We start from the raw sequence: 15,570 nt of genomic DNA, 5'->3' as shown, positions 1-15,570 counted from the left end.
CAATGAGAAAAATGCAACATCGCTTTTGTGTTATTTCTCCCAAAGATGTCTGAATTTAATCCTAAACCACAACTGAAGAACATTCTACAAAACAACTGGCCTGTAATTTACAAAACTGTGAAAGTCATAAAAGATAAGGGAAGACTGAAGAAGACTAAAGAGACATGAAAACCAAATGTAATTGTGATTCTAAATTAGATCCTTTTGGTAGAAGGGGTATTATTGAGACTAATGGAAAAACCAGTGGGGTCTGAGAATTAGGTGGTTGCAATATATCAATGTAATCTTCTCATTTTAATGGCTGTGTTGTGTTTAGGCAGGAGAATGTCGTTGTTTATAGGAAATATCCATTAATATATTCTGGAGCAGTGAGGCATCTGGTTAGCAACTGAGTATCAAACGGGTCAGAAGAAAAATCAGAAGAAAATGGGTCAGTTCCTTATACTGTACCTTCAACTCTTCTGTAAACATGTGTGTTTTAAATTTTTTAAAAAGGAAAAAAGTAAATGCATTTTGTTTAATAATTTCAGGAGATATTTTACTTTTGCATTTTTAAAAAATCTACCCTAAGACAAACTTTATTTGTAGTCATGGACATTTTTTTCTTTTTGAAAGTAGTGAACAATTTAGTATACTGTTAATATACAACTTAATCTTAAATGAAATATTTTTCCCCTAACTTCTTCAATTGAAAATAGGATTATTTATAATCCCTTAATTCACATCCACAATTCTTGTGTTTCCTTTGAAAAGGATAAAAGTTGATACATGAAAGCTAGGCAAGTATTAAACATTTATAGAACTCTTTTAAATTAATTTAGTCTGTTCTCATTTGGATCTTGAGGTTTGTCTTTTCATAAGCAAATTAGGTGCATCTATAATATACATAGTTTAAAACATTTATCATTTCTATGTTTGGTTTTGTCTCAAAGTACAGATAACTTTAGCGCTGGGAAGAAATGAGACAATCATTTAAAAAATATTTTCTTGCTTGGGAATACCAACTGTGGAAAGACGTCAAAACAAAATTTAAAAATGTGATGGATGGAACAATGGGATCTACACTCTCAAAAGCCTTCTTTTCTTTTTATCAACTTCTTATAATTTTAGAAAATGTTACGTAATTCTTAATACCTTGAACTCTGATCATAAATATTAAACATTCAGACAGTTTTTATTATAAGTATGTATTAACATATTATTTAAAATATTTAAAACCATCAGTGGAAAGAAGCGGGGAAGGTAAATTATTTGATTATGACTGAAATAATAATTCTAATATATATATATAAGTACCTATAGTAAATATTAATTAATATTCCTAATCATTGAAGTATTTTCAACATGAGACTGCTCTCTGTTGTAGTTAAATTGAACATATTTTAATAAAAAGGTTGAAGTCAGTTTGTAAGTTCATTTTGTTTTTTTTTGAGATGGGGTCTCACTCTGTCGTCTAGGCTGGAGTGCAGTGGCATGATCTCGGCTCACTGAAACCTCTGCCTCCCGGGTTCAAGCGATTCTTCTGCCTCAGCCTCCCGAGCAGCTGGGACTACAAGCACACGTCACCACATCTGGCTAATTTTTGTATTTTTAGCAGAGACGGGATTTCACCATATTGGCCAGGCTGGGCTTGAACTCCTGACTCCGCCTGCCTCATCCTCCCAAAGCGCTGGGATGACAGGCGTGAGCCACCACACCCAGCCATGAGTTCATTTTTCACATTGCCATAAATTATTTATGCTGTACTTTCTATAGCATTTTTTAATCATAAAAAGTATGACTCAATCTATAGCATTAATCACAATAGTAATTAAATGAATATTTGTGTAACAATTGACTCTATTTTTCCCTTGATAGTTTGTGTATTCCATAAGGACAGGGACTATTGACTTGTCTATATTCTATTTCTACCTCTTAGCACAGTTTATCAGATCACTTTCTCATGTGTTTTACATTTTTTATTGTGAGCTCATTTTTCAGGCAGGGGGCAGTTACAGAAGTGCAGAGTGGTTTTGGTTTGCTTCTGATAGGCACCCTAGTAGAATTACCAGTCTGAGATCTACTTTTATATTAATTTCACAGCTTGGGAATTCTACACTTGCTGTACAATGTAAATTTGTACAGCAAATTTTTCATTTCTCATAAGAGCTTTTTATTGTTTTCACTTTTACAGGGATACTTTTTTTTAGTCCTTTCCTTGGGCTAAGTGGAGCTTTCTAACTTCCCTTTCGCTGACAGTGTAGCATTGTGAAAGTCCTGGATTTATTTAAGGTTCTCATTTCCAGCTCCTAACCTAGTCCTTTTCTCAGGTCTCTTTCTTGGCATTCAAACCCCAGACCCAAGCTCCTAGTCTGACGTCCAAGAAAATTTCTCCCCCTCACCCTAATTATTTCCCTCTAACCCTAATTTCCAGGATGTCTTAGCCTCAACTTTTACTGTTCTGGCTTTCAGTTTTCCTTTCTTTTCTTGCTCCTAGAAATTCCTCTCTCTTTCTTTTGACTGCCACTATGTATTTAAACTGGTATGAACAATAGTTGAAACCATGGATGGTTCCATTTGAAAGAAGAATGTGTCGGGAGGGGAGGAAAGTGACACTTTCCGGAGTCAGGCACTTTTATACTCTGGACATTTCCCAAACCCTGGGAGATGGGGCTGCTTGTCTGGCTTCAGGATTGTAATAGCAGTTTCAATTAGGATCCCCCTGGATGGTCTATAAAATTATTGGGAGCATTCTGTATTTGGTAGCATTCTGATGATTATAGGTTATGAAAACCTCTTAGAACTGGCTAAACTGACGAAGGGGATTTTATCTTTGGCTTATTTGATGTCTCACAGATCCTAAGGGCAGGAAAGCAGGCAGGTACCAGGAGGGACTAGAATTTGGAGGTAGAAGGCTGGTGGGAATTAATGGAATTATGGGCATCAAGGTACACAGATGAGATGCAGGATGCCTCTGATCTTTGATTCTGAATCAGGATCTTGTGAAACCCTTATCCAGTTAAGGCTAATGGGATCATTTCTCCTCTCCCGTTATCCTTCCCATTTTTGGGAGACTCTGATTCCCTTCATGTCTGTCGCTGCTTCTGTCTCCTGCTTTTTTGCATAGGAATGGTTGGTTCCTCATATTAGCCTTTATTACTCCTTGTAAAGAGATTGTCTTTCCCTGGCTATTTTTGTCTCTGTTTGTCCCCTCTTCCTCTAGTAAGGCCCCGTTGAGTTTGCAAGAGTTTAACTTCCTTCTTAATTTAGTCATTTCCTATCTATATTTTCTGTAGGTTCAGTAATTTTTGCTCAGTTTGCTTTTAGTTTCTCTTTGTTTTCTGGCCATGATCTTTTCCAACTTGCTCTTCTAGACTTCCTTTGTGAAGTCTCCCATAGTGAGAAATATGAGTAGATTCTGGGTCTGCTGAGTGCTTTCATGTTCAAGTAAATCTTGTCTACCATTATCCTCCTGAGTTGGCTAATTCCTACCCAGAAGGTGTTCTCCTCTCAAATCCGCATCTAACCTAGGCTTGGACTCAATCTATCATGGGTTGCCCAGCTCCCTTTTAAATATTTTTCATTTTTGCTATGTCTTCTCTTTTTCCTAATTCCATAAATTTTCTATTATATTACACACACAGTACTTATGTACTCACCTATAATAACTGTGTCAGGCTGAAACTTGATACGTAAGAATTATTGGATAATTTTATGTTGATTTTCCAGATCTTACCCTGTTCAATATATCCAGATTTTCAAAAGCTGCTTGGCATAGTTGTCCAATTTTTTTTTTTTTTTTTCTGTTTTTGACAGCGTCTTTCTCTGTCACCTAGGCTGGAGTGCAGTGGTATGATTACATTTCACTGTAGCCTTGACTTCCTGGGCTCCAGTGATCCTCCCACCTCAGCCTCCCAGGTAGCTGGGACCACAGGAGTGCACCACCATGCCTGGCTAATTTTTGCATTTTTGTTAGAGATGGGTTTTTGCCATGTTGCCCAGGGTAGTCTTGAACTCCTGAGCTCAAGTGATCCACATTCCTTGGCCTCCCAAAGTGCTGGGATTACAGGTGTGAGCCACCTTGTCTGGCCAGTTGTCCGATCTTTTAGGCATGGTTCCTCAGTTGTTTTTACAATCAAATGTCTATCTGCAGCTTTTAAAAAACTGCCTTTTAGTAATTTATCATATCCTTGACCTTTTGGGGACAGACAATTCATTTGTTTTCTGAGATCTTGTCCTTCTTCCTCTGTTTGATTTCTTTGGGTTCCAGCCATACTTTATTGTCTAGTAGTTCTCAGAAGCATCTCTCTCTTTCCAATAAACTCTTTAAGCATATTAGACCTGGGTGCAACTCCTTTCTCGTCTATATCTATCCACACAGACCTTCAGAGTCTCACTTTTTCCTTCTTATCTGCTCAGCCTACCTGCTCAAAACTCAACCCTTCTCTTAAGGAAACTTATGTCTTCCTCTAATTTAGTAGTTTAGTCAACACTTTTTCTGAAAGTAAGACTGAACTATGTTTTTCAAACCATTCCAGATATTTTTTTGACCTCCTGAGATAAACATTCTGTAGAGACAGGAGGTTTAATGCACAGGCCTTTGAATTGCCTTTTTAGCCTTTGCATTTGCAAAAGTTTTATTGAGTTGTGTTCCTACTTCACCCCAAGAAGAAGGAATACATGATGATAAAGCCTTGTATATTTTTGTTTTCAAATGAAATCTACCAGCTGTAGAAGGGTAAATCTACCAGCTGTAGAAGGGTAAATCTACAGCTGAATCCATGAATTAGGTCTATGAAATCTAGAGACCGGGTCAGAGATTATTTGTTTAACAAATCCAAAGTGAACTTAGGATCATGTGATGGAGGGTGGCTAGAACCTGTGAACAAATTCTGTGCATCTTAAGGATTGAGATCTCCCCTTGTCTGTTTCTTTCCATGGCCCTGAATGTAGCTTAAAACAACATAAGGAGGAATAGAATTTGGGGCAGCCTTTATTCAGTTTAATACTTATTTTAAGACTGGCACAAATAGTCAAAACTAGAAGCTCACATCTACTTGAGAACCAAAGAATCTCAGCTGTTTTGTAGTTTCCAGGCAGCACCTTTTGTCCTGTTCACCTCCAGAGGCTAAGAACTTGATCCTACCTCAGCCACAGCTGAAACACTGGGAACTGGCATAGGCTGCAGAGACTATCCAAAGTCTAAAGTCCTACATGGACCATGTTTGGTATGGGTCCACCAAGGCTTAAAGCCTCATGCTATGCCAGATCAAGAAATAATCACTCCATGTGTGTTGTTCTACCCTAGTACCACTCCATACTCTCTCAAGACTCCTGGTTCAAGAGTAGTATATGTTAGTTATATATTATATATATATATTTTGTTATATATATATATAGTTAGTAGTATATGTTTTAAAGGACTTAATACATTCTGTCACTTCTTTTTGATTGATATTCGATTGAAGTTGACATTCAAATTCTGTGTTCTTTGTGTTCCAGGTAGGGTGATGATCACACACAATTAAGAGACATAATGATTATTATTTTTTAAATGTACCATACCTCTGTGGAAAAAAGGCATAAGACTTAGTACACCTAAAGAGCTAGTGTTTATTAATGCCTATAGGAAGGGTAACAGTTTGCTTACTTAGGGCTGTGCCTTGTATCCAGAGGGTCAAGCTGACCACACCGTATTGCTCAATAGATGATTGCTGAATGGCCCAAGTGGTTCTCAACTAGGGAAGGCAGTACTCTAAAGAACATTTGGAAATAAAGTAGGAGCTATTTGTTGGTCACAATGAGTGTGTGAGTATGTGTGTGTGTGTGTGCACGTGTGTGTGTGCATGTGCTATGGCTGGCATTTATTAGGTGGTGGCCAGGGATGCCAAATATCCTGCAATATGTGAGAGAGTCCATCAGTGAAAAATTGTCCTTCTCGGAATATCAATTACATTGCTTCTCTTTGGCCCCCCTCCTCCTTCAACCAACAGACATGTGCTTTGAGCCTCATTGGAATGAACGCTCAAGAAATACTGTTGTTACAGTGCAAAAGTTCACACCGCACCTATGGTTGATTTGTTGTTGTACTTTTTACATGTCTGCATTACCCTAGTCATAGGGTATTGAAGTCACCTGTGAAGCTGTATATCTTCTTGGAGGTAGGCTGTTAATTCCTTGAGGACAGGGACTATGTTTTCTTCATCTTTATAGCCCTATAACACAGAATAGATGTTACATAAGCATTTGTGGAATAAACCAAATTACTGGGATTTTAACATGTCACGTAGACGTGTTTTGTAATGGAAAGCTCAACACAGAATTTCTCATTTTTCAACTAGAATATTCATGGAACTATAGCAAAACATATGATGAATGTTAAGTTTGGAATTCATCTTTTGCTTTAGGTATTCAGAAAGAAATTGCTGCTTCATCTAATGCATAACATCATTACTTGTATTTTTTCACTGCAGGATTCCTTTTCAGCAGGTAGGTTCAGTAGGTTAATTGTTTTCAACATCTGTTTATGTTTTACTTTGCATTAAAATGCCTGAAATGAATTGTTGTAGAGCATAAAATCCACTTTGTCTTGTATGCTTTCCCTGATTATTTTCAGCTGTAGAAAGTCAATCTTTTAATTCTCTACTCACTTTGACAATCTGTTTCAATTTTTAAAAGTCACAACATTTCCATTGTTATAGGATTAGTGAGTCAATTAAGTTTCTAAGATTTGCACAAATTCAGGAGCCTCCTTAGCGCTAAATGAAATGTGGGTTTGGCTTTATGTTAACTGTTTGACTCCTTTGGATTTTGCCATAGCTTTCTTAGAGATGTAGTAACAAATAAGATGTGAAATTTAGAACATTTTTATCAATAAGTATCAAATATTTAATTTCCCAAGAAATGGATAACCCAACCCTCTTTCCCCCGTATTCTCTATTGTTTTAAAAAATATAGGCTGAAAAACTGACCTTTAAGACTCTCCAATATATGCAGAAAGAGTTCTGATATTGTATCTACCTAAAAGGAAACTTTATTACTTTAAAGTTTGTGTCTTTCATAAAATGATAGTATTGGCAAGTTTGAGATTGACGGCAAAGTCATCTCCAAAAAGGACACAGGATCCTATTTATCTATCTTGTCTGGATAATGAGAGCCTACTGTTTCTTCCCAAAATCATCTTCTGTAACTATTACAGAAATATGACCCTCCTACAGTGCTCTGAAGAAAATAGGATTTACCTAAAAGGCTAAACTATTCTCCTGTTGCCTCTGAAGATATCTCCTCATTTAAATAAAGATAATAACTTTCCTCCAGGGAAACTAAATTGAGCAAGCTCTGAACTATGTGTTAAAAAAAAATCGGGACTCTTGAGCTTTCTGAACTTGAAAGAAACATTTTTTTTTTCATTTTTCCTTTGCTTTACTAATTTCACTTTACTTTTGGGGTATTCGTGGTTGGAGAAAGACTTTTTATGCCTTATTTGCAGATATGGAGATACGGTTAAGAATGGAGGATGACTTTATAAGGTTACGTAGATTTTCAGTGGCTGAGAAAGTATTGTACAAGTTGCCTTTGAAACATTCCAATCTCGTCTCTCACAGTTCAGACTTCAGCTGAACAATGTATCCTCAAAACAGAAACGATAATGTTATATGGTGCCTGTGTACTGGGTTATTATCTAGTCTCCTTGATAGGATACATATTTTGTTGGTATTTAGTCTCCATATTGAATCTACATTCTGGGATATGTGATTCTGAAATTTGGGAGAGGACTATCTGGTGCTGTTATTTTGTTAATTTTCAAAGGGAAAATGTGGGCAGAGTTGGCTTGCAGTATCATGTGTTCTGGTGTGAACTGAGTAATTTCATTTTGGGAGACTGCATGAGTTATTTAAACTTCATATGCTTCAACTACATGCCAGAAAATGGGTTGAAAAGACTTACTGAAAACCAGATGCGTGTTCTTTATGCTTCCTGGGATATTAAAAACAAACATCATACCAAAAGACATGATGATTTTGGAGGCATTTTGCTTGTTGGTTGAGTGAGAGCTATTATTATTGCAGAGAATTGCAGATGCCTGGCTTGAGAACTATCCATATTATTAATCTGTTACTCAACAAATCTACTTTTAATTCATGTGAGGGTCACTTTCATAATTTCTTAAGAACAGAGTGGGAAGCATCTAGCACTGTCCATTTTTCATCTTAAATGAGGGGGTAACAATTGACTGATTTTTGCTCTACGGACAGAGTGGAGATGGGTTGGAAAAACTCCATCTCTATGACTGAAAAAAGAACACAAATCACATTTTGGCATAATGATTGTGCAGGACAAAGTTCCAAGTTGAATATCTAGCCGCAAGTAGAGTCTCAGTGTCTGCATTTCTATAGATTTGTGAGTATATTAATATGTGACACTGTAATGCCCCCACAGTGTTTAGACGGAGCTTCTGTGTCCTGTTTAGGACACACCAGTAGGAGTCACTTTATTATCCTTGAGGCTGGTCCTTGCTTTGCTGAAATGGAAGAGTATATTTGCAGTTTATCATCTTCCTACCTAAAGAATTAAGGTACTAAATTTGTCTCAAGCCAATACATAGTGTTGATTTTGGATGATTTTTTTCTTTTTAGTTGTTTGTTTTTAACATTGTAAGCAAATATTTTGTGATAAGACAAATGGTCATTGAATTCTGCCATAATTTTGCATACAATCCCATCTATTAAAATGAACATTCTCATTTTGGTTTGAGAACAGTTTGACATTTTGGCTTGGTAATATCAGAAACTTCAAACAATAAATAGAATTTTAGCTAAATCCACCAGATTGGCATATGAATTAGGATAACCTCTAGCAAGTACTGTTTGTACATCTAAATAAGGTTCACAGACTGTGTTGGCTAACCATCTTGTATTAACTAAGTCTACATAGTTTCATAATTTTATTTAAGAACATTTTGGTATTTAATTTTGGTAAGAATAATTTTGGTGTTTAATAAAATCCATGGTATAATGTCACATTAGGCAGGCAGAATTAATCTTCACATTTCAAAATATTCTGCTTATCAGAAACAGTTTAAATGCTGCCTCAAGTTTGCCTGATTTTGATGGCAATTAAACAAATCTTGTTTAAAATAAAAATATCAACATATCTCTATGTCTGATGCTGTACCTTAAGAAATAGCAGGCTGATGTTAATCTCTTTGTAGACAATTTCTCTGAGTGCATATTATTGCTTTCAGAGCTAAAGACAGCATATGTTTGGCAAAACCTTGGAATGGTCAAGGGATAGGTTTTGTTTTGTTTGTTTTTAAATTAGGTATTGGGAGAAATAAATAAGCAAGGACTTGGACTACGGTTTCCAAACTGTGCTGTTGTATTCCAGGTTGCTGCAGTGACTCAAGGGACTTTGCTGGATATTTTTAGTTTTTGAGGCAAATGCAGCGATACTTGACATTTATTGGTCATCACATGAAATACTAGCTTGAGGTAGCTCACAGTTTCAACATTAGATTTTGCTATATTCCTTTTGATATTGTCCTGTCTCCACAAAGCTGGGTTCTTGGTGGTTGCTATAAAAAGTTGTGCTATGAAAGAATCCATGTGGAGCAGGCAATGAGGGGTGGCGGTGTCTGATCTGATTCCAAGGTGTAAGGAGTTGTGCGGTAGTCAACAGGTGCACACATCATATTAGTATGCAATTGTGGTTATTATTTATATTTTTACTTCTTGCCAAATACATTTTCTACTTGAAGGATTTTTGGATGATTTAGGAATAGACTCTGTAAGAAGTAGTTATTTGCATAATTATGTACAAAGTAATTTTTATTTAGGAAATTTAATTAATTCATTTATTCAGTAAGTGTTTATCCACTCACTCCTGACCGTGTTCAGGTACTGTTCTAGATACAGAGCATTCACTGGTGAGAAAAGGGCAATATTTGCATATATAGCAAGAAATAGACTGAGTTGGTATGACTTCTGCTATGACTGTGTTTTTAAAGAAGCAGGAATAAATTTGTACTTTCTAGCTCTAAAATCTTATGAGTATTTGTTGGTTCCTATAGTCTATGATGCATGTTGTGGTATTCTTTCAGCTTGAATGTTTCTGAAACTAGTGCTTTCCTTTCTCCTGATGTAGTGCATATAGTATTTATTTATTTATTTATTGGACCCATGGTCTCGTTCTGTCTCCCAGGCTGCAGTGCAGTGGTACAATCTTAGCTCACTGCAACCTCAGTCTCATGGGTTCAAGCAGTCCTCCCACCTCAGCTTCCTAAGTAGCTGGGACTACAGGCAACCACCACCATGATTGGCTAACATTAATTTTTTTTCTTTTTGTAGAGAATGAAGTCTCACTATATTGTCCAGTTTGACCTTGAACTCCTGGGCTCAAATAATCCTCCTGCCTCAGCCTCCCAAAGTGCTGGTGTTATAGGTATGAGCCATTGTGCCCAGCCACATGTATAGTCTTGATAATTTTTTTTCTACTTTGAAGATTATTTTTATCTTTCAACCTTTTCTGGAGTAACTTTGCACTACAGCAACAAAGAGTTTTGTCTGCTAATTTACCCCCTGTACAATTATATCATATTTCATTAAAAGCCCTGATGAAGAGATTAAAATACAATTTTCTTAAAAGAATTTATATTTTAGTTTGATTATCAAATTAAACATACAAATTTAAAAATACACATATATGCAGATATACACTGATACACTACATCAGGGGCTCACATGCTTTTTCTATAAAGGATCAGATAGTAAAGATTTTAGGCTTTGAGTACCATATGATCTCTGTTGCAACTACTCAATGTTGTTGTAGTAGCAGGAGAGCAGTATAGACAGAATATAAACAAATGAACATGGCTGTATCCAATAAAACTGTATGTACAAAAATACTAGGTGTGCTGAGTTTGGTCCATAGACTAGTTTTCTGATCCCTGTTCTATATATTTAAGATGTAAAATTTATCCCAAAAGATAATCCAACCAATTAGAAAATAATCCTCGGCTGGGCATGGTGGCTCAAGCCTGTGATCCCAGCACTTTAGGAGGCAGGAATATTTGAAAGGACAACCATCCCTGATAGATGAGGACCCACCTTTGGTCAGGGGTATTCAAGTAGGTGCACCCCCCAGCTAGAACCTCCAAACAAGCTCTCAAATATTGTCTGCCATTCGCAGATGTGGATGTGCCCTCAGGAATGCACCATGTGTTGACAAAGTCAAATGCTGCCTGAAGGTAAAAGAGGGTAAAGACGTATGTATTTGAAATGTCAACTATAATCTCCTTGACCTTTGCAAACTTGATAAAATGGACTCAAAACCTCGTACACCCTAATGTAAATCCAAAGCCCTCCCCAGAACCTCTGGGTGCATGGTTCTCATGATCAGCTCTGGTTCCAGGCTCTGCATTCTTGAATTAGTTCAGCTTTGGGGTCATTTTTCATGTTGTTTTTTCTCATCATGCAAAGATAATACAGCCTCTTTCTTACTCTGGCTATAGTGTGGAGAACAGGTTAGGGAGTGCATGGATAAATATAGGTAAACCAGATAGGAGGAGGTATTTGCAGTATTTCAGGAGAGATATGTTTATTTTTACTATAATGTAGCATCTATGAGACTAGAGAGTTTCGTTTTGCATATTAATATATCTCAAGTGCCCAAACAATGCCTGACACATGATAGTTGTGCGATTACCTTTTTTGGGATCGCAAACCCTGGAAGAATACCAGATATGGGGATGAAAATTGTTTATTTGGTTCCAGACTTGTTGAGTTTGAGCTACTTTTACAACCTCCAATGAGGAGATGTCAAGTGGTCAGTTGCATATAATGGTCTGGAGATCAGAGGAAAGATCTATGGTTGTTATTTAAAGATGCGAGTCACCTATGGAGGGCTGCTAATTGAAGTTAAATGTGTGGGTGACATTGCCTGGGGAGCGAGTGAATGTGAGAATTGAGCCTACAGAAAGAGAAGGAATGACCAGAGAGGTAGGAGAAAGAGAAGCCAAAGGAAGAAAGTGCTTCAAGAAGGAGGAACTGGCTATCTGAAATTTTGACCTCTCAAATGATACCAAGATAGCATACACTTGTGGTACAATGGTACACTGTGCCAGTGTACATTATATAAAACAACATGACAGTTTTTAAAATAAATGTAGTTCTTAAGATACAAGAAATGCATTTTCAGTAACAAGATTAGTAAAACATAAGAACATTTGGAAGGTTGAGGTGGGTGGATCACTTGAGCCCAGAAGTTTGAGATCAGCCGGAGCACAATGGTGAAATCCTGTCTCTACAAAAAAATTAGCTGGGCGTGATGGATGGTGCATACCTGTTGTCCCAGTCACTCAGGAGACTGAGGCAGGAGAATCGCTTGAGCCCAGGAGGCAGAGGTTGCAATGAGCCGAGATCATGCCACTGCACTCCAGCCTGGGCGACAGAGTGAGACCCTGTCTCAAAACAAAACAAAACACCAAAAACAAACAAACAAACAAAAGCCCAAAACCAAAACCAAAAATAAAAACAACAAACAAAACACAAAAGAATGACATGCTTTACAAATATGTGCGGGTCCAATCAGATGCATCGTTCCCTACCCTTGCCATGGAATGCTGTGCCTGTGCTCAGCTTAGTTTCAAGGCTGAGGAAGGTGCTTGTGGAAGAGGGATGCCATTTGAAGGGAGGATTGTTTAGAGTCCATTGAAACAAAGCTTAAGGATGATTCTGGTTGTTCATTTCACCTGGCATTTACTCAACAGTGAAGTCTGAGAGTTGCCTTGTGTTCAGAGGAAACTCCAAGGGCCTGTGCACAATGTAGCATTTGCAACAGTCCTAAGTGGCCATGAGTGCAAGAGGAAAGTTATGCAAGTTATTCAAGAAAAAAGTGTTGAAGTGTTGAATTTCTCCTACCTATTTCTTCCTCCTCTCCCTTTGAAAAAAGCAATCAATTCTCTGGCTGGGCGTGGTGGCTTACACCTGTGATCCCAGCACTTTAGGAGGCCGAGGCGGGTGGATCACGGGGTCAGGAGTTCGAGACCAGTCTGGCCAACATGGTGAAACTCTGTCTCTATTAAAAATGCACAAAAAATTAGCCGGGAGTGGTGGTGTGTGCCTATAATCTCAGCTATTCACGAGGCTGAGGTAGGAGAATCGCATGAACCTGGAAGGCGGAGGTTGCAGTGAGCCAAGATTGTGCCACTGCACTCCAGCCTGGGCAACAGAACGAGACTCTATCTCAAAAAAAAAAAAAAAAAAAAAAAAAAAAAGCAATCAATTCTCTTGTCACTGAAGAAAATATTTGGTCTAATCATGAATATCGTTTTTGGAGGTCCAGTACTTGATATCTACTTAGATGACATATTAAAATGGTCCTCTAGCATTTTCTCCACTGACTCTTTACTTATAAATGCTAAATGAGATGTATCTGGCTCCAGGAGTCCAGATGGCAATGAGCCAAGGTTATTCCTATAATGCTTCTGTGATCACCTTAGCAAGGAAGCTTCTTCATTGTTGTAGAAGTTAAATACTTTGCAACTTTTTTTAACTCGTAACAGACTTTTTCAGGGGTACTTTTCTCAGAATTATGGCTGATTCAGGGTTGCTCTCTCTACAATGTCTTATGTGATCTTCCAGCAAGAAATCATATTTCTATCTTTTGAATTCTTATATCACTTTAGCTATAAGTGATATAAGCTATAAGCACCATGAGGTGCTTATCATTTGCTACCTTGCAATATAGTCATGTACATTTCATCTCTCCTACAAGACTGTGAGCTTTTGAGAGACAGTGGTTTGAAGTCATTGTCGTATCCATCACTATTATTATAAGTAAAATAAACAAGTATCAACTTGTTTCTGCCACTAACTTTGTTGGCCTGTAGTCCCACACTTTTATTTATTGATTGATTTTTTTGTAGATAAGTGTTGTACACTTATCTTCTTGTCTTCTTGAAGATCAATTGTCTTCTTGAAGATCAGTTGTAAATTAACTGTAAATTATAACACATTGGCTGGTAGCTTAATCCAGGTACAATGGATCAGTAAGACATTAACCTAGGAAATGAAGTTCTTCTCAAGTTAACAACACAAGTTATTTCAAATAATGTCTCTCATGGAGAATTCTTAAAATTACAGAAGGTGTCATCATATTATGTAGTGAACACTGCTTGCAATATGGGTTAGTGAACCTATATTCCCTTACAGAGAGAATGAAGCAGAAATGGGAATCACATATGCCTTGCAATTCAGAAGAACCCTTCAAAATTGCCTTTGCATCCATGGGAAATAATCAAATACTGGTCAGGAAGTCCTGAGAATATTACAGGGCCATTGTGTTAGAACAACTTCTTGATTATTATAAGGCTCTTTCTCAAAGGTCATTCATTTCTTTAAAAAAAGTTTGGTATTTATTAAGAGGAAGAACCAACAAAACCTGGTGATGTACGGCATAGGGGGATGATGCAATGGGGAGTCTTTGGACTCCACTCCCCATATTGGAATGGAGGAATTTCTGTAAACACAAATATGAAAGTCAGGAGAAGAACTAGTTTGAAGATAGAGAGAGAGAAGGTTTGTCTTAATTTTGGACTTGTTAAAAAGAGATGCTGCTACCCACCAGGCATTGGAAGTATGTAGTGTAACTCTGAAAGGAGTACAGGATGCAAGAGAGATTCAGGAGGTAGTTACACTGAGGTTATAGTTCAAGTTCTGAAACTGTCAGAGGAGAAAATGCAGTCAGAAGTCCAAGAGAGAATCATGAGAAATGCCTTCATTAAGGAGACCTGGAGAGTTTCTTGTAGTTATTCAAAGCCCTTTTAGTACCATCTCAGATGTTTTTTTGAAGTCACTGCTTTAAGCTAGCCATCTGTAATAAACGAATTTCCAGATATCATTTCTGGCAAGAGATTGAACTAAGCAAAATTTGAAGCATTTGAAGACAAGAACTTTATCTGAACCATCGTTGTTGCACTTTGACATCCTATCACACAGGATGGGCTGCACGGGTAGCATGGACAGCCGAGGATGTCCTCAGAGTTGTTAGCGTTTAATTGGCAATCAGGCAGGCTCCTCCTTATATTTCAACTTGTCACTAAATGCATGGTCAGTAACAGTGAGCCTGGCTGAATTATTAATGGCCAAAAACTTATTTTATCCAGATTCATTCACATTTGGTTTAGACTAATGAGACAAAAAAGAATGAAGTCTGGATAATATTCTGTCTACGCCTACTTACCGATTTTTTATCACTGTATTAGGCAGCCTTCACTTCTGTCATAGCTTTGGGCCAGGGTAAGGTTTTGCCATGGTCATTCATAGCCCTTTGGAATCATACCAAATTGACAAATATGTTTTAAAAAAGCAAAATGGGATATTGTTAAAAGCCTATGTACTTCTGAAAAATGTTTCAGAAATAGATAGTTTGCTCTTCCCTGAATGTAGATGTACAGTTATCTGTTCATTTATTGGCATGATTTGGTGACTAAGCTCATTTCATACCCTAAACCACAAACCGTAAAATCTTTTTGGAATGTGCTGTTCTAAATGGATAGCTGTAACCTAAAATTTCATACCATGTATCGTAAAA

At 37.3% G+C, this 15,570-nt stretch overlaps 1 protein-coding gene across 9 annotated transcripts in view; it reads left to right on the top strand.

The window, feature by feature from the left end:
- Positions 1 to 15,570, top strand: part of CORIN (corin, serine peptidase) — a 244,941-nt gene that overhangs the window by 15,688 nt on the left and 213,683 nt on the right. Inside the window, exon 1 of one of the 9 annotated variants that reach the window (XM_055385556.2) lies at positions 10,314 to 10,419. The exons of the other annotated variants lie outside the window; for them this stretch is intronic. The gene's annotated coding sequence lies outside the window, so the exon portion shown is untranslated. Of the gene's footprint in view, positions 1 to 10,313; positions 10,420 to 15,570 lie in introns of those variants that run through there. 9 annotated transcript variants of the gene reach the window in all.

Source organism: Gorilla gorilla, chromosome 3 (genome assembly GCF_029281585.2).
Source record: "Gorilla gorilla gorilla isolate KB3781 chromosome 3, NHGRI_mGorGor1-v2.1_pri, whole genome shotgun sequence".
NCBI lineage: Eukaryota > Metazoa > Chordata > Mammalia > Primates > Hominidae > Gorilla > Gorilla gorilla.
The sequence above is the reverse complement of the archived record's forward strand: the minus strand, read 5'-3'. Positions and strand labels throughout refer to the sequence as shown.